At 43.7% G+C, this 22,544-nt stretch overlaps 1 protein-coding gene across 1 annotated transcript in view; it reads right to left on the minus strand.

Annotated features, from left to right (window-relative positions):
- The window catches only part of LOC101639637 (myosin-IIIb), a 315,696-nt gene that overhangs the window by 3,770 nt on the left and 289,382 nt on the right, over window positions 1-22,544 (minus strand). The window lies entirely within an intron of this gene.

Here is a 22,544-nt window from a genome sequence, read left to right on the forward strand (position 1 = left end):
TGTATGGATTGTGATAAGAGTTGTATGAGCCCCTAATAAAATGATTTTTTTAAAAAAAGAGTTGTATGAGCCCCTAATAAAATGATTTTTTAAAAAGAGAGAGGGAAAAAAATAAAGAAAAAGAGTTTACAAAAAGAAAGAAAGAAATGTGTTAGTAGGCTGACAAAGGATTGCAAACGAACAAGGGTGCCCCCGAACAAAGGAGGTGGTTGAGTATCAGGAAAAGGCCGATGCTCTGCTCCAAAGTCCAAGCTGTAAGCTCCGATTTGAATGGAGGGACTGCAGTGGAACTTTAACCATGCTCAACAAACGACGGAGGGAAAGGCTGTCCACAGGGTGTTTAACCAGAGGGCTTCAAATAATGTCTGCAAGACCTAAAGAATGTGTAAGTCAGAGCAGAGGACTTCCTGCTCCTAGAAATCTTAACAGTTAACCTTGGAGAAGTGTAACTTGCTGGGGTCTTACCCAAGGCATGCTGGTGGAGCTATGGGTTAGGTGTTGGAGTGCTCATCACAACTGACAGCAATCCTACAGGACAGGGTCGAACTGCCCCTTTGGGTTGGCGAGACGGTAACTATCTACAGGAGTAGAATGCCTCCTCAGTCTCCCCAGGAACCACTAGTGATTTTGAACTGCTGACCTTGTGATTGGCAGCCCACTGTGTAACCACTAGGCTATCAGGGCTCTTAATCCCAAGGTAGGCAGTTCAAATCTAGCTCCTCTGGAAAAAGATGTAAAGATTTACAGTCTCAGAAATTCAATATAGAGTCAGAATTGACCTGATGACATTGAGGTTTTTTGGGGGGTGGGGTCTCAAAGTGGAGGCATGGCTTTGCCCTGGTGGTGCAATGGGTTAGGCATTGGTTGGGTAACCTCAAGGTCGGTGGTTCAAAACCACCAGCCACTCTGTGGGAGAAAGATGAGGCTGTCTGCTCCTGCAAAGATTTGGGTTCTTGGAAACCCTGAAGAGCTCTTCTATTCTGTCCTATAGGGTTGATATGCGTCAGAATAGACTCAACAGTGGTGGGTTAGTTACCTGTAATTGTAAGCCACCTGGATGTACCCCTGTGCACTTGTTTTCTTTACTGGATTAAAAAACCCGTGCACTTTTGCTTTTCAGAACATTATGCTGAGAGCATTTGATCGTGTGTTTCCCAATCACAAATTGTCTTCACTCTCAACCAAATGCTTTGCTTTGACTGCAAGCAGCCTTCATAACTAAGCACTACATGTCTTGGTATCAGACATCATGGGATCCGAAGGACACTGCCCCCAATGGCCCCATGGGGGCTTGGAGGACGGGTCCAGTGCCTGAGGGGCCCTGGAACCCTCTGTCTCCCCACATTGCTTTGAGAGTCAACCCAGGATCGAGCTCCATGTTCTGGCTGAGAGCATTCTAAGATTAATTAAGAATTCTTTATTTTCGCTTTTTGTCCACCTTCAAATTCAGGTCACAGTTTTTTGGTTGGTCTTCCAGGGCACAATTTGTCATTGGGGGGAGGTTACTGTAAGGAGCCTCAGAGATTCTGAGACACCTGAAGTAATGCTCCTCAAAGCCATTTTCCTCTTTCCTAATCCATTGGGCACACATCTGCTGGAGTACTGCCAAGAAAAATGGGCAATGCCAAATCTAAACATGGGGATTTTCCTGTGGGGACTCCTGCCTCTTATATGCACAATCATTGTGGTCTCATAACTTGTTTATTTGAAAATTGTTGACATGACCTTTTAGGGAAAACATAGACAATCAGTGGCCACTTCGGATCTTTTGGTTTTGCTACCTTCACTTTTCTGTGAGTTATATGTTGGACTATTAATCCAAGGTCAGCAGTTCAAATCTACCATCGGCTCTAAAGGAGAAAGATGAGGCTTTCTACTCCTGTAAACAGTTACTGTCTCAGAAACCCACAGGGGTTCGCTATGAGGCAGCATTGACTCAATGCCAGTGAATTTGTTTTGTAGGAAACAGCAATAGTCTTAGAGACTCACAGGGCAGGTGTGCCCTGTCCTATAGGGTAGTGATGAGTCAGAGTCGACTGGATGACTCTGGTTTAGTACAGGACATTAACAAAAGAAAAGCTCTGAATTAAACAGACTCAAGGAGTCCCATTTTTAATTGAAATCTAGAAGCTTCAAAATGGTACCTGGACAGTAAAATTGCTTCTTAATAATATACAATTTCTAGAATAAACAAGTTGTCTAATTACAGGCCCTCCAATGGTTCCAACTTCCTATTGACCCTCCTCTTCTCATAAAGGTTTACATCTAGAAAGCCCTAGGGTTGGAATTCACGTGATGGCAGAGGGCTTGGGGTTTGGATGGTCAAATTTTTCACCACTTGTCTGTCACTGTGTTGTACTGTGGTGGCTTGCATGCTGCTCGAATGTAGGAAGTTATGCCACCAGTATTTCAAGTATCAACAGGGTCCCTGATGGTGAACGGGTTTGAGCAGAGCTTCCAGACTGAGAGATTAGGAAAAAGGAATCAGTGGTCCACTTTGGAGGGATCCACCATGGGAAATCTTAGGGATAGCAGCACAATGTATGCTGACACAGTGCTGGAAAAGGAGGCCCTCAGGTTGGAAGACAGCGAAAATACGGCTGGGGAAGAGCTGCCTCCTCAAAGCAGAGTCAACCTTAATTGATCAAAGCTTTTGGGACCTTCAGGGCATGACTCAAAATGAGAAGAAATAGCTGAAACCTTCCATTGATAATTGGAAGATGAAAAGTATGAAATATAAATCTAGGAAAATTGGAAGTCATCAACACATGAAATGGAAAACATAAAGTTGATATACTAAGCCTTAGTGAGCTGAAAAGGACTGGTGTTGGCCATTTGGAATCAGGTAGTTACATGGCTTTCTATGCAAAGAATGACGAATGGAAGAGGAAGGGCATCACGTTCATCATTGAAAAGAGCACTTCAAGATCTATCTTGAAGTACAATTTTGTTGGTCATAGGATAATAGCGATAAACGTATCTATAGTTAATACAACTATCAAAACCCTCAGGCCAATGTGCCTTTTCCCATTACTCTGCTTTGTTTAGTGTGTTACTCTGCTACCCTCCCTTCTATAATATGAATCTTTCACGTTGTACATCTTGGTCTTCAGCATTTCGTTTCAAGACCCTCTGCTAAGAATAATCCCAGAGCGCTTTCAGCTTGAACTAGGTCTGGGGACCATGGGCAGTCCACCCAGCACATCCTCCAACTAGCCAAGTCCCAGGAGAGGAACGCATTACCTGACACCGAGATGCAACTTCCAAAGGACCCCCCCTTTCTGTGTCTGCATCAGCTTTTAATTGGCAGTTGTTTCGTCTGTGAAGAATTTCTGCATACCTACCACCTCTAGATTAATCTACCCAGTGTTTTTGCTGATGGTTTTTTCATTTAGTACGTAAAATTCAGTTAAAGAGTTGTGACACGGTGATCACAATTATAAGTAGATAACAGCAACTCCCCCTTAAAGGACTGAAACGGAAAAGCAGGAGGTCAGCCCATCACCAACGATGGAATCATCAGAATGTTTTAAGCTGGCCACAAGCCGCCTTTTTCCTAACTCAGTCAGTAGACGACTGGGGGCTCTCTTTTCTGCGTTTTGTTGCCACCTTGGTGGGAGTTACAAATTCAATCTCTTAATGACATGGATCTTCACTTAAATGGGGCCAGGTGCAGAGAGCTCTGAGTATTGCTAAACTCCCCACAATTTTTGTGGAGTATGCTTGGAAATAACATGACTATCATACGATATAAATCATGTGCATTCACTAAAGTACCGGGAGCCTGGATTATCGATATCTCCCCAAGAAGACATGATCCATGGAAAAATTAAATACACGTACACATATCTGTCAGCATTGACATAAGTATGACCTATTCCAATCTCAGAGCAATCTCTATATATGGTATTGATTTTAGTCCAGTCAGGATTGGCCATGAGCAAAATTGTAATATAGGCAAAGGATGTATTCAAATTCTCCACATTCCTTTTTAGATACCTCTTCCCACTTTTGAGAGTGGAACCTGGCCTGTGTGCATTGGTGGGATTCAGTCAGTTCGCACCAGTTCAGCAGAACCACACCTAATTTTTGTTGAGTTTGGCAAACCAGTTGTTAAAATGACACTTGTAATCAGGGTTCTCTCTCAGGTGGGTGGCTGGACAGTTGCCCAATGTGGATTTCACAAATTTACGTTTCTCACTCTTTTTGAACGTTCCTCAACACAAGAGCGTATTCTACGGTAAGTGTCCATAGTAATGTTCATTCCATCCATAGGTATAAAAAATTAGAAAGAACTATGCTTGCAATATTTATTTATTCATTTTATAAAATCATTATACTTTTGATAAAATGCTACATTGTCATTCCTTGCATTTGTTATTTTGATAAACAAACATATAACTTAGAGAGAAAAATTGCCAAACAGCCAGAGGGTGACACGGTGTCATTCTTTTTAGCTTTGTGTTGGGCCTCAAATTCACATGAGAAATTATGACTGAATTGTGCAATTCTTGAAATGTTCAAAGAGCTAAAAAATATTGTCAGAACAATTACCATAAGTTGAGCAGAAGTGGAAAGTGGTTTTTCAAAGATGAATATAATAGGTTCAGAGAAGTCGTCTATCTGTTGTTTCGGATATCAAACACAACGATTATTATCTAATTGGCCTACCTCTAAAGGGATGGGATCCTACTCCTACAGTAAGATAGATGGATATGGACAAGTCACACAGCCAATGATGCTCAGATAAAAGCGATCACTTTGTGGCATTTCTGTTATAGCATCACTGGGTAACTAAGGCATGTTACAAGAAAGCAAAGTTAATCAGCCCTTCTCCACTAATGGGAAAAAACTTAATTAGCATGCATTAGTATTGGCATTTCTGAGAAATCATGAAAAAGGGAGAATTTGCTAAGGTACCATAGGTAACGAGTGAACCTGTGGACAAAAGTTTTGTTCTTGTGCTTTTCAGGTGAAGTGTGGCCCAAGATAGATGATTTGAATACAATTCACCTGGAGGATCATACCAGTTAGCACGCAGTAATAATGGAGCCAGAGTCTTTAGTGAAGTCTCACGATCGGGTCAAGGGCTCTGGGGGGTGCAAACGGTTAAGTGCTAGGCTGCACGCTGAAAGGTCAGTGGATTGAACTCACTGGCAAACACCTCGATCTTTCGGAAAGGTCAGAGCCATGAAAACACCATGCCGCTGAATCCTACTCAGCAAGCATGGTGTCGTCAGGCGCAGGAATTGAGCGTAGCAATGGATTCTCTTTTTTGCTTTTGGTTCACACAGAGAAATGACATTCCATAGTCTCAGACTGGAACCCTAAATAAAAGACCCAACAGGAGAGCATGAGCTGAGTCCTACAGGTCCCCTCCCTCTCCTCTCTGCCCCGGGACTCACACCCTGCAGCTCCACTCCACACACATTCGCTGATAGTGGACCAGTCACCGGAGTTCTCTGTGAAAAGCCCAACACGTATGTTTCCTTGTGTTTGGAGACGGAGAGCCACACAGAGCTTCAGGAAACAAGATGCTTCACATTGCATGAGAAGACGACTGTAGGATTAGGACTGTCCCTACTTCTTTGGGTCTCCCTCTTTAGCATGAGAGCAAGCAACAGGGCATTCATTAGACTTGAAACTGAGCAATCGGAATCTCGTATCCCAGTGCTATCATTGACTAGTTCTCTGATGTTAGGAGACCACTTCCACGTGCTGTGACTGGACTGGATTAGGTACACATGAGTCCGATTTGATCGGTGCCTTTCTGCTTGTGCACCCTTGGAAGAACCAATCAAGGCTGGACAGCTTTCTTCAGATTAGTGTCCAACAGTGTCATTTCAGGAGTAATGGCGCCTTCTGTGAGAGTGAGTTACAGGCAACAGTGTCAAGTCGACCTGGTGCCAGAGTTACCATGGTGTGAGGTCTGCAGCCAGGATAGGTGGGCACGTTATGGAGGCTGTAAATAGAGAGTCCGTCGGGCAGGGCAGTAGACAGTGTTGTTCAAAAAGCAACCCCATGCTGATGATGGCAAATGAGTAAGTGTAATAACTGAGTACAAATTTCACGAAGAAGGTTGAGTAGTGTCGGATTTCCATACAACTCTGAAGTTCTGTCTGTGACTGTGAAGCGCATTTTATTGGACAATTCTTGAAGGGAAAGAAGTAAGAAAGGACAAAAAGGAATATAAAACTGAAGCTGGCACGGTGTATTAGTTCTTAGATTGGTGGGTAATAGAGGGCAAGGTGGATGAAAATGGGGGGAGTCATGACAGTGAGGCTTAGATAGATGGATGAGGTGTAAATAATAATTAATTTGTCAATGCCCCCTTCATAGCATTGATCATCTCCTGATCACCACGAGGTGCCAGTGCTGACACGAATATTCACTCATCCCTCTTACATTTCTCTCGTTCTGATTTCTTAGCACACGAGAGAGAAGACAGAGGTGGTGTTTTTTGCCCTCCCTAAAATGTTTTTGAGCGACAGAAATTCAATGTGTTTATCTTCAACATCCACGTTATCCTAGTTTTAAAAAAACTTCAGTTTACATATTAGCAAGCACAGCTATTTTTTTCCAAAAATGTGGTGCTAATATGAATGACACCATTACCTATATGAACTCTTTTCCATTGAGTGTGACTGCCTTAAAGATTGACTTTTGATCTGTAGGTATCCAAATGCACCTATCATTTCGGTCTATTTCATACTGTATACCAGTAGCTCCATTCTAAAGGAGCCTTGTACATCCCTCCAGGTGCACTGGTTAAGAAGAAGTCCAGCCGCTGGAGAACCCAGAAAACATCACACGCACTCTGAGGAAATGAAGATTCTGTGGGAGACACAACTTGCAGCACATCCAATTGGCCAGCATTACTCACAGGGGAGCCGCCCTGCTGGGATTACTGTTGTCATGGAGCCAAGTCCGACTCGTGAAGCTCCGTGTGTGCAGAGCAGAAAAGAAAGATCTAGAACAACCGTTCGATTTCAAAAGGTTTCTAAATCTGAATCTCTATTTTTAAGATTAGAATCTATTGAGGATAAAGGCTAACTAAAAAGATTAGCATAGTTATATGATGAAAAAAGCTCTTAGAATATCACAACTTTATATTAATTCTAGTGGCTGAAGCTAGTCAGGACACCTGTGTTTGAGTCACGTCACTGTAAATAGGTTCCAGTGTGTTGGTACTGATGCTCAGAAATGACTTGATCCCCTGTAAAGAGCTGTCTTGGAAGAAGTGCAGCCAGCATGCTCCTTAGAGGCAAAGATGGCGAGACTTCACCTCACACACTTTGGACGTGTTGTCAGGAGAGACCAGTCCTGGAGATGGACGTCATGCTGGGTAAAGTGGAGGGGCAGCGAGAAAGAGGAAGACCCCCGACAAAATGGATCGACACACTGACGACACTGGTGAGGCTGCCCCAGAGCAGGCAGTGTTTTGCTCTGTTGTACTTAGCGTGGCTGTGAGACCGAACCCACTCGATGGCACCTCACAGCAACAACAAAAGTGACACGCTCCTTGGCCCAAGGGACTGAGTAGCTTCCTATCTCATTCATTCCTTTGAAAACTATGTCTTCAGCACCTACTCTAAGACTCGCAACTCAACAACTCACCGCCATGGAGTCCATACTGCCTCTCGTGACCCTAGAGGGCAGGATAGAACGGCCCCTGTGAGTTTCAAAGGCTGCCACTGCTTACGAAAGTAGAAAGCCCATCTTTGTCCCAAAGAGATGCTGGTAGTTTCTAATTGCCGACCCTGTGGATCACAGCCTAATGAGTCACCACTGCGCCACCAATGCCTTACGAATGAATCCATGTGTTACAGAGTAGAACTCAGTTTTCTCAACTGTAATCTTCATGGAAACAGATCACCAGGCTTTTCTTACGTGGAACCACTGGGTAGGTTTACACCACCAACTGTTAGGTTTGAGATTGATCACAGTTCACACATGGAACCAGGCCACCTCCGCCCTGCTGGAGACGACTCCGACTCTCGGCGACCTCACAGCACAGTACGGCATCTTGGGGCTCCCAGGCTGCAGTCTTCATGCAAGCCCACTGCCCAGTCTTTATTCCCGTGGCGCATCCGGTGGATTTGAGCCACTGATTAGGTGCCCCGCCAAAGACAGTATATTAACGGTGTTCCGTGTATGAGAAAAACCTTTTGCCTTTTGGATCTTTTGTAGCCTTGCCCTCTAGAGCTCTATCATAGCCACCGCCTCCTCCAGACGTCAGTGCCACGGGTTCTTCTTTCAAGTATCCAAGAGCTGCAGACTGCTTGGGGCTCTTTAGCCCAAAGAGAGAAGCAGCTGACTCAGTCAATTTTACAGTTACTGCAACATCACGGATGAGGAATCAACCCGAAAGAAATAGATGTATAATTTAAATGTTTCTAAAGAATGGCTCCTCAAAGCCAAACATTCCTTTATGATGCAAAATTGTATGCTACCCATGCATCTACTTACCACTGTGCTCTGTACCGCCACCCTCTGCAGCCTAATCTACATGAGGGCAAGAAGAAAGTCTATTCTGTTACCGACTCAATGGCAACTAGCAACCAGGACAGAGGGCTTGGCACCATACCTAACCCATGGTAAGCCCTCAATAAGAACGGATAGTGAACTATTTGGCTTTACCTTTTTAATTTAATATGATGTTCAAAGCCCTCCCGGAGCAGTCTTCGCTCACCTTAATTCCCTCCACGTACTCCGCCTGAACTCCCTGCTTGTCTTCGGACATGTCACACTGCAAGCTACTGGACGCTTAGACCACAGAGGCCCCGGTGATCCAGAATACGTGCCAGCAGTACCGACTGCTTGTTAGAAGGCTTGGGTCGATTCCTTTGCCTTCTCAGCACTGGGGTTCATCTTCTAGCGTGCTGGATACGTGTAACTGATCTTAGAGACTAGTGTTCCCCTTAGGTTTAGAAGGAGTCCGTGGTGGTGCAGTGGGTTAAGCATTTGGCTGCTAACTGAAAGTTCAGTGGTTTGAACCTGCTGACCACTCTGAGACAAAGATGAAGGCAGTCTGCTTCAGTAAAGGTTTAGTCTTTGAAATCCTCCAGCGCAGTTGTATTCTGTGCTACAGGGCAGCTCTAAGTTCCAATGGACTATGTGGCAGAGGGTTTTGGGGAAGTGCGCGGGTAGCAGAGCTTTCTTGTAGTGAGATGCAGCCTTCACTAGTACAAGGGATTCAATTGGAGCCACACGGAGCTCCCAGAGGTACTACCTGGCCAAGGAGTTTCAGTTTAAGCTGTGTCATAGTTCAACTTTCTTCGGCATGCACTTTGCGATTTACAAAAATGCTATCAACGTCACCGTGATCTTATTGATTACCCAGCAAGCACTGTTGTTATGGCTAAGCCAAACCTAATCATCTGCGAAAGAGTTGGTTGGGTTTTGTATAATTTCATCTACTCATGCAGAACCACCTGGCTAAATGCAAACCTTAATGAATCTTAGCACTTCCCTCTCCTGCTTCCGACTCAAGAGTTCCTTTAAGTGATATTTAATTTGGTTTCCTGATAGCTCACATGTACAAGCCAGTGAAGTTCACAATTGTGACTCCACACAGCTGTGGTTTAAAGCTTGTTTTTCTTCAGCCACAATACGTCGGCACCAGAGCAACATGATTAACTTTTATATGCTTCTAACATATGGAGCAAACTAGTCGAAGCCATTCTTCGTGTTCTGAAGAGAGAAACACAGTGCCTGTGACCGCGCCCCAAATGCCTGGGGTGGAATTTAAAAAAGGTGTTAAGCCAAGTAGAGTGTAGACTTCTGCTGGCTTTGTCCCTAATGCATTTGATTGACAGTGCTTAGAGGGATCTTTCCCGGAGGGGGAAACGCCAGGGATGTCCCCTTGGCAAGAGAATGGATGAATTGTGGATGGCTTTGTAGTCGTTCTCCAATATGAGCCATGAAGTAAAAGGAGAGAACCCATTTCTCGTCTATGAATGACAACGATGCTGGCCGAGGGAAGCCAGCTTTTTTTTCTTTCCTTTTAAAACGTTTCTGACCATTTGAGACATCACAGTTGTTACATTTGGTTCACTTGACAAGATCATGTAGATGTATAATTAAATGGCTCTCAATTTAACTGCCTCTTGAAAATAAAGTACACATTCACCCTATCCAGAAGCTAGGAAGTAAACGATGAAAATGCATTGAAGAAAGACAGTGCATCTGTGTTCAAATAGACACTAACATTCTCAATGTTGGAGGGGTTGTTACTACGGCTCTTCATGGAGGTTTACAAGACACCCCCCCCCCGAGAAATGGAATCCCCCCCCCAAAAGCTATGTATTTAATTTAAAAACACACACACAAACAAACCTTATCACCATCACAGTATTCTCCATGCCCCTTAGTACATTTTGTCAAATCTGCGATTCCATTCTTGGAAACATTTTTCAAACTCATCTGTTTGGATGGCTGACAGCACCCCCCTCATTTTTTTCTTCACCTCTTCTACAATGTCAAATCACTGTCCTTTCATGTCCCTCTGCATTCTCAGAAACAAAAAGAAGTTGCACCGATAGCATTGAGGTGAGTAAGGTGCGTGGGGCTGTTTTTTGGCAAAAACTGGCGCACTGAGATGGCTGCACGAGCAGATATATTGTCATGGTGGCAAAACCAGACCCTGTCTGCCACAAATCAGGCCTTTTTTATGTCTACCCTGCTTCCCTGAAAATAAGACAGTGTCTTATATTAATTTTTGCTCCTAAAGATGCACTAGGTCTTATTTTCAGGGGATGTCTTATTTTTCCATGAAGAAGAATATGGTACACATTTATTGTTTATTGTTTTATTAAAAGAGACCTTGTACTTCCTGTCTGCTCCAGCTGTGCTGCGGCCACCAGTGAGCAGAGTCACGGTAGCTTCAGGGGGCCTTATTTTCAGGGGGATGCCTTATATTTCAGCGAGAGGCAAAACTGTAAGTTGGTCTTATTTGGGGGGATGTCTTACTTTCGGGGAAGCAGGGTAACACTGTTATGAAATCTTTTCAGAGCCACTAAATAAAAAGCGTAATTAACAGCCTGACCCAAGGGAATGAACTCCAAATGTGCTGAGTCAACATTTTGGTTCCTTAAGAAGTTGACTCATGTCCAGAACGAGCTTTGCTGTCAATCGACATTTCATCTATGTTGTAACAAGAAAACCACGTGTGCACTTGAGTTTTTCCCCATAGCGCTGCCCTAGTAAGCTGTGTTCAACATCACAGCAGTTTCTGTGGCATTTTTCCCAAGCAGTAAACAAAATTTCCCAGCTGCATACCGTTCTCTTAAATCGGCCATCATGCACACAAAAAAAACAAGGTTTGAAGGAAACTGCTTTTATGAAAAAATCCACTGTGACCAGAGAGAACCTTTCCAGGCTACACCCCTGGGTGCACTCACTCAGAACGGGCTGCCCGACGCAACCCAGTGGGAAACTGCATACTACGAAAGCTCCACCCAGTGGGGCTTTTTCTCCCTGTTGCTTTTTTTTTGTTTTTTTTGGGGGGGTACCCCCTTGTAGTAAGTTTTCCTTTTCACAGCAGCAAGGCTGATAGAGCTGAGGAGGCTGAGGGAAATTTATAAGTGAATTTAGGGTCCAAACTAGAAAGAAGCTTTGGGAAAGACAGATTCTAGAAAACATTCTCTGAGCAGCCTGGCCTCAGAGTGTGTCAGGTGACTCACGACCCTCACGTTCTTTTCTCAACAAATCCAGAAGTCCTAGTGTGATACGTTTTTTTTGTGCCAACATGGCTCCCAAAGGAACATGTGAGCAAAGTGTAGCCTGTCAATCAGGTCGCAGCTTGACTGGAGGGCAACCACCATAAAGGGCTCACAGGAGGCTGCCCTCCCCACCCCCTCTCTGCTTTCACCTTCCTGCTGACAAGCCATGTGGAACCACGCTCTGACCTGCAAGAACCTTGCAGATACCTTCTACCGCCCCTGGATCCACAAGGTTTTGCACTCACCGGCCTGTGATCTTCCTGCATTTTGCATAGTTGAGTGTGCTGCGTGAGTCTGAAGAGGGATTTATGGACTGGTATCAGACTTGTGGGCTAATATCTGACTTATGGACTTGATCTGGACCAGGCTGGCTTGTTTCTTAATATACAATTACTCTTTGTATATTAAGCTCTTTCTTACATATATATGAGTGCTTCTGGATTTGTTTCTCTAGTCAACCTGGTCTAACACACCTAGATTCAGAAACCTTGTATACTAGAGCCACCTCATTTCTGCAAAAAAAGAGACCAGCTGAATTTTCGTGATCAGTATTCCCCATGCGTCAGGCAGAAGCGGGAGTTAGCAGGGCAGGTGGGCGGGGAGACAGAACTGGTAACAGCACTTCAAGGATGCTATGAAAGACCAGAACCCCCCCCTCCCCCTTCTCGTCCTCCCCTTCAGTGGCCTTCAGGCCCAGGTGCAGAAGACTAACCGTTACAGATAACTTTGAACGCTATTGCTTAGCTCCGGACCTGCAGACAACAAAGTTGCAGTGGAAAATTCCCCAGCCACTCCCTCCCCAAAGACCCAGGCTACGAAATTCTCCACCTCTCGCCTGGACAGTGTGACTTCACGGGGCCCCAACTGGGGGACCCTGTGACCCTCACCTGGGGGCTCAGGATCTTCCGTCCCTTTCTCGGCAATCCTTTCCCTCCCGGGAACTCTGAAACAAACCCTGGCAACGGTTTTCTACCTTTGCCTTCTTTCTTTCTCTCCGTTGCCGAATCAACCTCACACTTCTCCACCCTATCATGTCGTTAGATGCCGTTAAATCTGCTCCGATTCATAGCAACCCCATGTCCAACCGAAGAACACACGCTGGAGTTCTGCATCGTCCTCACAATAGTTCTCCTGTCCGAGCCCCTTGTTGCAGCCCCTGTGTGTCCATCTTGATGCGGGGCTTCCTTCTTTGGTGCTGCCCATCCACTTTACAAAGCATGATGTCCTTCTCCAGGGACGGGTCTCTCCTGAGAACATGTCCAAAATCTGTGAGACCATGTCTCACCAGCCTTGCCTCTACGGAGTATTCTGGCTGCTCTCCTATTCCAAGATACATGTTGCATTATGTATGATTAAAGATGGATGCGCTTGCTCTTTTGGTTTGTACAACTTTGTGGTGGTGGTTCTTTTGTTACTTTTACAACATGTCTGTTGTTCTTATGGTACTTTCAATATTCTTTGCCAGAAACATACATCAAATGCATATTCTATTCTGTCCTCCTTATTCAATGTCCAACTTTCACATGCATATGAGGCAATGAAAATACCCTTGGGTCAGGCACACCTTAGTCTTCAAAGTAACATCCTTGCTTTTCAACCCTTCAAAGAGGTCTTGTGCAGCAGATTGACCCAATGCAATGGATCATTTGGTCTCCTGACAGCTGCGTCCATGAGCATTGACTGCAGATCCAAGCAGGACAAAATCCTTGACACGTCAATCTTTTCTCCATTTATCATTATGCTACCTATTGGTCCAGTTGTGAGAGGATTTTTGTTTTCTTTACATTGGGTTGTAATCTGTACTGAAGGCTGCAATCCTTGATCTTTGTCAGCAAGTGCTTTTTTGACCAGGGAAACCTCATATTCCCCTTATACCTTCTTGCCGCTCACAGACTTACTGTTTCATCAAATCCATTTTGGAAAACACTGTTCTTGATTCTGGGAATCCAGACTATTTCTACCTCTGCAAGAGAGCCAAGGGAACGGATGAAAAATGTTTGCTGGAAATCTGCAACTCTGAAACAATAGCTTCTCTTATATACACTGGGTAGCAATCTGAACCCAAGTCTGCATCCATCATTTTTATGTCTGTTTTCCATACTGCAACCCACGGCACCACGGAAGATGAAGAGGATATGAGTCACTTTCCCTAAAGGAACAATGGACATCACTGCCGATGTCAGATGGATCTCTGCTGAAAGCAGAGACTACCAGAGAGATGTTTGCTTGTGTTGTATTAACGGTGCAAAGGTATTGGACTGTGTGCATCACAACAAATTCTGGGGAGCATTATGAAGACTGAGAATTCCAGGACACTTAATTGTGCTTGTGTGCAACTTGTACATAAACAAGAGGCTGCTGTTGGAACCGAACAAGGGGATGCTGCATGGCTAAGAATCAGGGAAGGAGTGTGGCAGGGCCAGTTCCTTTCACCCTACTTATTCAACCTGTGTGAAGAGTCACTAATCTGGGAAGGTGGTCCATGTGAAGAAGACTGCGGCTTTGGGACTGGAGGAAGACTCATGGCCAGTTGATACAACCTTGCTCACTGGCAGTGAAGTGCCACGAGTGCTAAAGATCAAAGATTCAGCATGAATTCCACAACGGGATGGATTATCCAACCAGCGAGGAAAAGCATGGGTTCAGGGCATTAACAAAGGAGGAGCTTCTTTTTTTTTGCTTTCAGTTGCGAAGACCCATAGACATCACGTAGACAGAACACAAGGCACAGCAGGTGCCTCCGGGAAAAGGAAATGGCAGGGCACTCAATGAAATCGATGCCATTTTACAAATTTTGTTTGCAATAGTAATTATATTTTCCTTTTCATTTCAGATATAACCTCATTTCAGTTCTCTCTCCTGTAAGAACGTGCCTCGGGCACTACGAGAGCGTGACTCCCATGACTGTGGTTCTTCGCAAAGCAGAGGGAGAACAGCCTGGTATTCGTATCACACTCTTCATGAGCGCCCTCGCCCGTCAGGTACCACCGGGTGAGATGTAGGGCAGAACGTGAATGCACAAGCTTTACAGTATTGCTTCAGGACCCAACACACTCATGGATACCTGTGAAGGGCCCACCAGGGAACATCACACGAGAAATGAAGGAAATTAATTCCAACTGCCTTAGAAGCACTATTTCTCTTGCCTATCTCAGACACATAGAACCAAATCAATTTGGTTTCTATATACTGATTTTCAAATATAAATTTTGTGTTAGTATCCAGCTTCCAATGTACATTTGTAAAAATACATTTTAATTGCTTAGTATATTTTACAGTCTTTCAATTTACTTGTTGTGGTAGAATGCAATTTTAAAAGTCACATAACTTTATAATCAGGTAAAATGAAATGACAACTACATGAAGCATAGAAACAAGAGGTAGCAGGAGATAAGAAGAAAAGGGTTTGTGAATCCCTAAAGACAATTCTAAAATTAATTTCCTTTTAAAAATGTAATGAATCGTATGTATGGATTGTGATGAGAATTGTACGAGCCCCCAATAAAATGATTTTTTTAAATGTAATGAATCTGAAAAAAAAAAATAATATATATATATATATAATGAATCTGAAGAGCCTTCATCCTTTGAATGTTTAGCTTTAATGGATGCGTATCATTGTACTAGCACTACCAATACGGAAATTACTAATAGTCATATGAATATAATAGAACTTATTCCATATTCTGCATTGATTCCTTGCTGCAGTAAAAACAATTATTACTATTATGTAAAAAGAAACTATTTTCGAATTTGGAATCATCACATTGGCAACCCTATCAATAACAGAAACACACAGCTGACTATGTGAAATAATTTTTTCTTCAAATGATGTAAATTATTGGATTGGCAGAGGACCAAATGATTGTCAACATCACAGTGGACCATTTGAAAATGTATATAGAAAACTTCTGGTGGGAAACAAATACGAGTCTGTAGCCAGAATACATTTCCAAGATACCAAACTACTGGCGTCAGTCATAGGAAGAACTACTGGCTACTGACTCTGTGTCAGTTGGCTTTGTATATCATTTTATTTACAAACGATTCAGTTCTAAATCATTCAATTCTCGATTTGCTAGGGATGACAATTGTGATTAGTGCAATTTGAATATGATTAATAAACATAAAAACAGTTAAATTCACAGATGTTAACATATTTAAATCAAAGACATAGTTGTGACTTAGTTCTTGAAGTAGAAGAAAATTAATGAATAACTTCTGTATTGGAAAGCTGTTTTGCAATGCCTTCTTGATATCATAAATACAGTCACTGAGTGTGTAGTATTTTTTGGAGGAAGAAGTGAAGTAGTTGAGTGTTTACTTGAACTTATTGCTCAGCTTGATCCATTTTCAGCAGCCCATGTCTCAAAATGTAACACAGGTATGGCAAGACAGGAGAGAGTAACCTATTGTATTGGTCTCAAAAACGTGCGACTCCCTTAATAAGAGATAAAGTTCAATGAACTATTTTCAGTGGTGTAGTCTGATATTTCTGCTTGTCTGCAGATTCTATTTCTTTTCTTTCTCCTACAAATCAATTAAGTATTACTTGAAGATACGTATCTCCAACTGATGGAACACTTATTGGCTACTGTATCGCCTTTACTAGCCTACCAAATCAGACCGGCTACAGCATTGTACTTCACGGTTGATGTGAAATTTGCAAAACTGATTATTTGTTAAATATGCAAAGGCCAGCTCAGTGGCAGTACTGCCAAGAGATCAGGGTGTTTTGAAGGCTTAAACAGTACTTCCAACATAGTGGATATGCCATTTCCATGCCACAGATTGAGGAATCAGTTAATCTGGTAGGATGTAGCACAGCATCTTGTCTTCCTGAAGCAGTTTCTTTTCTCCTGGCTACTCTTCGGTTACTCTCCAGGGGTCCACAAACTATGGCCCCGTGGGCCACATGCAGCCCGCCGAGGGTTTTTGTCCATTTTGTTTTTTACTTCAAAATAAGATATGTGAAGTGTACATAGGAATTTGTTTATAGTTTTTTTTTTAAACTATAGTCCGGCCCTCCAACAGGTCTGAGGGACAGTGAACTGGCCCCCTGTTTAAAAAATTTGAGGACCCCTGCTCTAGACAGTGTTGACTGCCTCTACTCACCGGTCTGAAGTTCTTAAAACATATTTAAGCGATGCTTATGTATTGAAGAGTCTTTCTAATCATGTTGGGAAGTGCAGGCTACACAACCAGTGTGACCTTGGATCAAACACCCAGATTACCCAGGCCTTAGTTCCGACAGCTGAAGACCAGACCCAAAATGAGCTACTTAAAGAGAAGCTGAAGATACTGCCTGCAGAATCCGGACGAGGGCATGGGTCTGTGTCGGTGATGTGGAATAATATAGTGCAGCATTTTCATAGGATGAATCAAGTTTTCCCAGATTCAGATCTCATCCAGTCATTAACGAAGTATGTCCATAATTTCAGGGAAGATTTTGAAAACATCACAAAACAAATGCTGAGGAGCAAGCAGCCCACCCTGCAACTGCATCAGGGAAATAGCCAAGTGCAGGCAGGGTGCTGTGTGCCAGCATGAACTTCACATAACCGCAGAGGGCCATCCTTGGCACAATGGAACAGTCCATGAAAGAACGCTATGGCATTCTTTCAATCAATTTTCCTTCTTGAACAACGTGGATGTGCCGGACGAAGAGTGTGTGAAGGCACCCAGGAAACTAATCTAGGTTGATCACAATGATGGCGATGCAGACTTTTATGGAGAGGTCTGACAATTTCACTCATCTGAAAACTAAACTTAAGCATTCAGAAAAGACAAATTCAACTCACATAGGCATGATTGATTCCATTATAGAAGATAAAATACGATGTGGATGTCATAATGTTTAAATTGCTTTACACATATTCCTCATTTTTATGATCACAAACTGCACAACAGAAAGCTCCTTTTTGTCCCTAAAGAGACTCAAAAAGGCTCAGCATACACCAATGAGTCAAGAAAGCCTCATTTCACTATTCTTATTATGTATGGGAGCAGATATTGCTCATAGCTTAATTGTAATGAAATCCAAAGAATTTTCAAGAGCAAAAATAGAAATATTTTAAATTTCACATCAGAAAAGAAAGATGTGTTTAAAAATAAAGTATTGGTTGTAATATTTTTTCTTATCATTACAGTTTCTTTTATGACATATTTTCATTTGTGTATTTATAATTATTATACCTTTTATGAAACAAGCAGAAAAAACAATACAAAGCCATCTAAAACAAAATTAGTAAGAGCAATTTTTCACTATGGGAGATCAATGGAATTTTGCACTGATTTTTGCAACAAATAAATGCACTGATCATATAAATTATAGAACTTGTGGAATTTTTTTAGGAAACAGCATATAATAAAAATTTTAGCATGATATATCTAAAATTCCTATAATCTAGCTCATCTCATTGCACTAAAATGTCATACACAATTTTGATGTTCAATCACTGTTACAGTCACATTTAAAAAGAAGTTACATCATAGCTAACACACACACACACACACACACACACACAGAGCTCTGTTAGTCCGGGGATTCTCCCCACTCAGTCTAACCCACCGTTTCGTGAGGGTGGCAGCTCTTTTAATCGTATCTCAAACCCATCTTATACATTTTAAGATGCTTTCTGTTGTGAAAGACTATCTTTGATTTTTTAAGGTTCATTACAATTTGTTTTTTAACCTTTAATGTCATATGAATCCAGAGCTCTTTTGCTGTATGTTCCTTCTACCAAGGTGGCTTTAGTGGGTTGAGGATGTGGAGCATCTCCTCTCACCCCCTCTGCCCTGGGCGATCTCTTCCAGTGTTGGAGCTGGAAGTGGGAAGGCAGAGAGCAGAGTTCTTCATGGACTGGGGGCGGCTGGACACCTACTCAGTGGTCTCTGGGCTTTATAGGAACAGGGGCTCATACTCAGTTGCTCTCCCAGGTACACATGCGCCCTTGGCCCAGGTTTGCCAAGTGGGGTAGCAGACTCTGAGCTTGACACTTCATACGTCACGCATCTCATTTGTGTGCTTCTCTGCTTCATGCTCTCTGATCCACAGTGAGACATGTGCTTTCGATTCCCTCCACCGCCCTCCGCCAACACTGGGCCTATGAGCACTTAAAGGACCCTTCTACCATTTCTCCAGAGAGCTGGGAACTCAAAGAGGGCACTCCCCTCAAAGGACAACTTTCTCCTTTGAGTTGCCTTGTCCCTATAAAGGGAAAGGCTACACATTTGCTTGCTCAACCAGGAAATGAAGTTACCAGTATCTCTTGTTTTTTAACAGCTGCCTGAAAAGTTCATGAGGATTCTTTTGAGAACTCCAAGACACTGTTGGGTAAACACTTGGCTGCTAACCACAAGGTTAGTCACTTCACAGAGAAATGTGAGGTTATCTGCTCTCTAAAGATTCACAGGCTCCAGAGTTAAGTCCCAGAGGGCCATGACTCAGAATCAAAGAGAGGCAGCAAGTTCTATGCACTGAACACTGTTCTAAGTCCAAAATATGCTGTGGGTGGATTGAGCGTGTATCTATTCATCCAGTAGCTAATAGCCAGTAGACCCGCTATTAGAAGCACAGGAAACGTATTCTTTTATTTTTCCTGAGAATATTTGGGAATGAGTCTAGGCTTCTCATGTAAGCATCTGACAGGGGTAGTGATTTCATGCCCTGATGGGACAGGCTTGGAGTCAGCACAACCCAGAAGTCTTCAGGGTTGTAAAAGCAAAAGTTCTGTTTTGATGATGTTTTTTATGAGCTGCCTACTAAACAGCTAGTGGAGATAGTAGGGCAGACAGCTGGCTAAAGGACAATATGGAGTCCAGGAAAGTGGTCAGGGCAGGAAACCTGAAATCTGAGCATCAGTGACATAAGTACAGCGAGACGACTAAGAGGTCACATGCAGAGAGAAGGGAAGTCAAAAGGAAGTCCAGTGACCCTCACACATTTAGACAGGAAGCGAATGCAGCACAGCACCCTGGGAATGAGCTGCCGGTGAAGGGGTGGTATGTGTAGCATGTTGAAGGCTGCTGGGGTGAGAGCACTAAGGTGACCCCCGGCGCGCTAAAGGGGTTCCAACGGGGAGAGGAGAGTGCAAAGAGAGGAAGAGGCCTGCTTGGAGTCAAAGGTTGAATCGTGAGGAGGAAACAGAGAAACAGGGCAAAAGGAGGGGTCAAAAAGGTGGAAAAACCTACGCTGATGACAATGATCCAATTGAGAGGAAGAAACAGGGACATAACATGTGAAAGAATAGGCTATAATCTTAGAAAAGTAGATTGAAAAAGAAGAAGAAATTAAAGAAGTGGAGAAGCTAGCCAGAGACTTATGGCTCCAAGACCAATATTCCAGGAAAACTAGTATTCCAGGTAGACGAAATAGCAAATGTCGGGGCATCTACACAAAACCCGCAGTCCATATTGTATTTCATGGTCAAAACCAGAACGCTATCTCCTTAAGAACAGGAACAAGGTCGGTGTCTGCTCTTACCACTTCTCGGAACGCTTGTCCAAGAAGTCACAGCCAATGCAACAAGCAAGAGGAAGACATCAGAGAGCTAACACCGGAAAGGAGAAACCAAAGTCCCCCTGTGAGTAGACGACATGATTGTCTAAGCAGAAAACCGCAAGAAATCTACTAAAAGAAAACAAAAATCCCTCCTCGAACTAATAAGTAAGTTTAGCCATATTATGAGTTTCCAGAACAATCTACAAAAATCAGTTGAATTTCTATGTGCTAGCAATGTATGATTGTAAATGAAAAATTTAAAACACCATGTGGACTAGCTCAAAAAGTGGAATACTTAGGTGTGAATCTAACAAAACACAGAACCTCTGTGTTGGAAACGACAAAATATCGATGAAAGACATCAAAGACACTCTAGACAACGAGAGAGACCAGGGTTGGGGGACTCAACAACAAGCACGTCCGTTCTCCCTAAACGGATTCTAGATTTAATGTTATTGTCATCCAAATCTCAGGAGGATTTTGTAGTTCTTTCAGAAGTTAAACGGAAAGGCACAGTGGCTAGACTATTCCCAACCACTGTGTAAAAGAAGAACATGGTATGGACTACCCTATGGGATGTTATTCTGTCTCCCAAAGCTGCAGTGTCCTATCAGTGAAGGGACCGTTAACCATCACACTCCCACCTCGCTCTGGTCCAGTGCTGGAGATCCCAGCTGAGATGCCTCATTAGTCTCACTCCGCCCAATTTTCTTTAGGCCCCAATTAAAGGAACACACTCCTCAAGACGCCCTTCTGTCAGCCGACAGGAGGGAAAGCACGGCTTCCGGAGGATTCTCCTTCAGACGAAGCAGCACCCAAAGACCCCGGATCAACATGAGTGGGAGCCCCCCCGCCCCAACAAACCATATTTTGGATTAAAAAGAAGAAGCCTTTCTTAGTAAAAATGACATCTTTCCCATAGTGAACAATGTTTTTTTCTTCCTTTATCTGCTTTATAGACATAGTGTTAATACTACACCATTTATTGATACAGTCCTATTTAAATTTTATAACTCTGTGCATAGTTGGCGCATTTTGGGACTTAGCCCTAACCAGTCTGGCTGGGACGTCCCTGCTCTCCTACCAGAAGGTACCTGGTTTGTAGCCCTAGGACCAGGTAGATGGATATCTGTCGACTGTGATAAATTCCACAGTTAGAGAGGAGGGGTGAGCAGCTGAACACGGCACCACTGAGCCCCCAGGGCGCCTATGTCCACAGGGAGGAAAGCACCAGCAGAGGAAGGTGGGACTGGCCACACACTTTAAAAATGCAGTCAAGGTCACTGGGTTGTACAGGCAGAGATGGTTCAATTTGGTCTATGCTTTGCTGTGGACACTTTCAACAACCGAATGAAAACAATTCCCTCCCACAGAGCCCGGGAATCCCCTAGTGATGCAAACATGGAAGTACTAGACTATTAACCAAAAACTTGACAGTTGGACCCCACCCCGGGGTGCCTTGAAAGAAAGGCCTGGTGACGTCCTTTGGAAGGGTCAGAACCATGACATCCCAGTGGAGTGCGGTTCTGCCCTCAGACACGTGAGTTCTACCCTCAAACACAGGAAGCAGAGTCAACGACCTGGCGGCTGGTCAGAGAACTTACTGCCATTAATTCGGGGAGTTCCCGAATTAAGAAATCCGATAAGCAAGAACTTCAGCAGGGAAAGGGCTACAGTGCCTCGTAGCTATTATAGTATGGGGTTCACCTTGTGCTCCCGTACAAATGAGAAAGGGAGCAAATGGACATCAGGGCAGAGAGACTGTTGCTTTTAACCAAAGAAACAAACACGCTCACTGCCATCAAGTCCGTGCTGACCCGTAGCCTGTGGAGACTCAGCCTGTATCTCCCACGGAGCCACTGGTGGTTTTGAACTGCTGGGACCATGTGGACCCCAGCCCGTCACAGAACCACTGCACCCCAGGCCTCCTTCCAGAGAGTCACCTTCCAAGGGTGAGACCTGCACTAGTTCAGACAGGAGGCGATGGAGGCAGAATGCTGTCCTAAGCTCTGCGGCAACGCCAGATTTTGAGACTTAGACAATGTTCCATCGGATGCTGCTCTTGTTCCGTTTTTCTTGTTTTCTCCAGAGTCCTTAACATCTTGAAAGCCCTAAACCATGACTGAGGAGTCAGAATTTACAATTCAAAGACAAACAGGGATCTTTCAAGCTCCTTTGGAAAGCTTCTCTCCTCTTTCATCCCCGGAGCCTTTTGAACTTTTCTCTCTAGTTTACTGGTAACAAATGAAAACAGTCCCCAGTCAGGACACCTGGTGCAGCATCTTTCCCTGTACAGTTTCCCACCCAGATCCTCCAGC

Source organism: Echinops telfairi, unplaced genomic scaffold (assembly GCF_000313985.2).
Source record: "Echinops telfairi isolate 266 unplaced genomic scaffold, ASM31398v2 ScPeMD7_4;HRSCAF=17, whole genome shotgun sequence".
Taxonomy (NCBI): domain Eukaryota; kingdom Metazoa; phylum Chordata; class Mammalia; order Afrosoricida; family Tenrecidae; genus Echinops; species Echinops telfairi.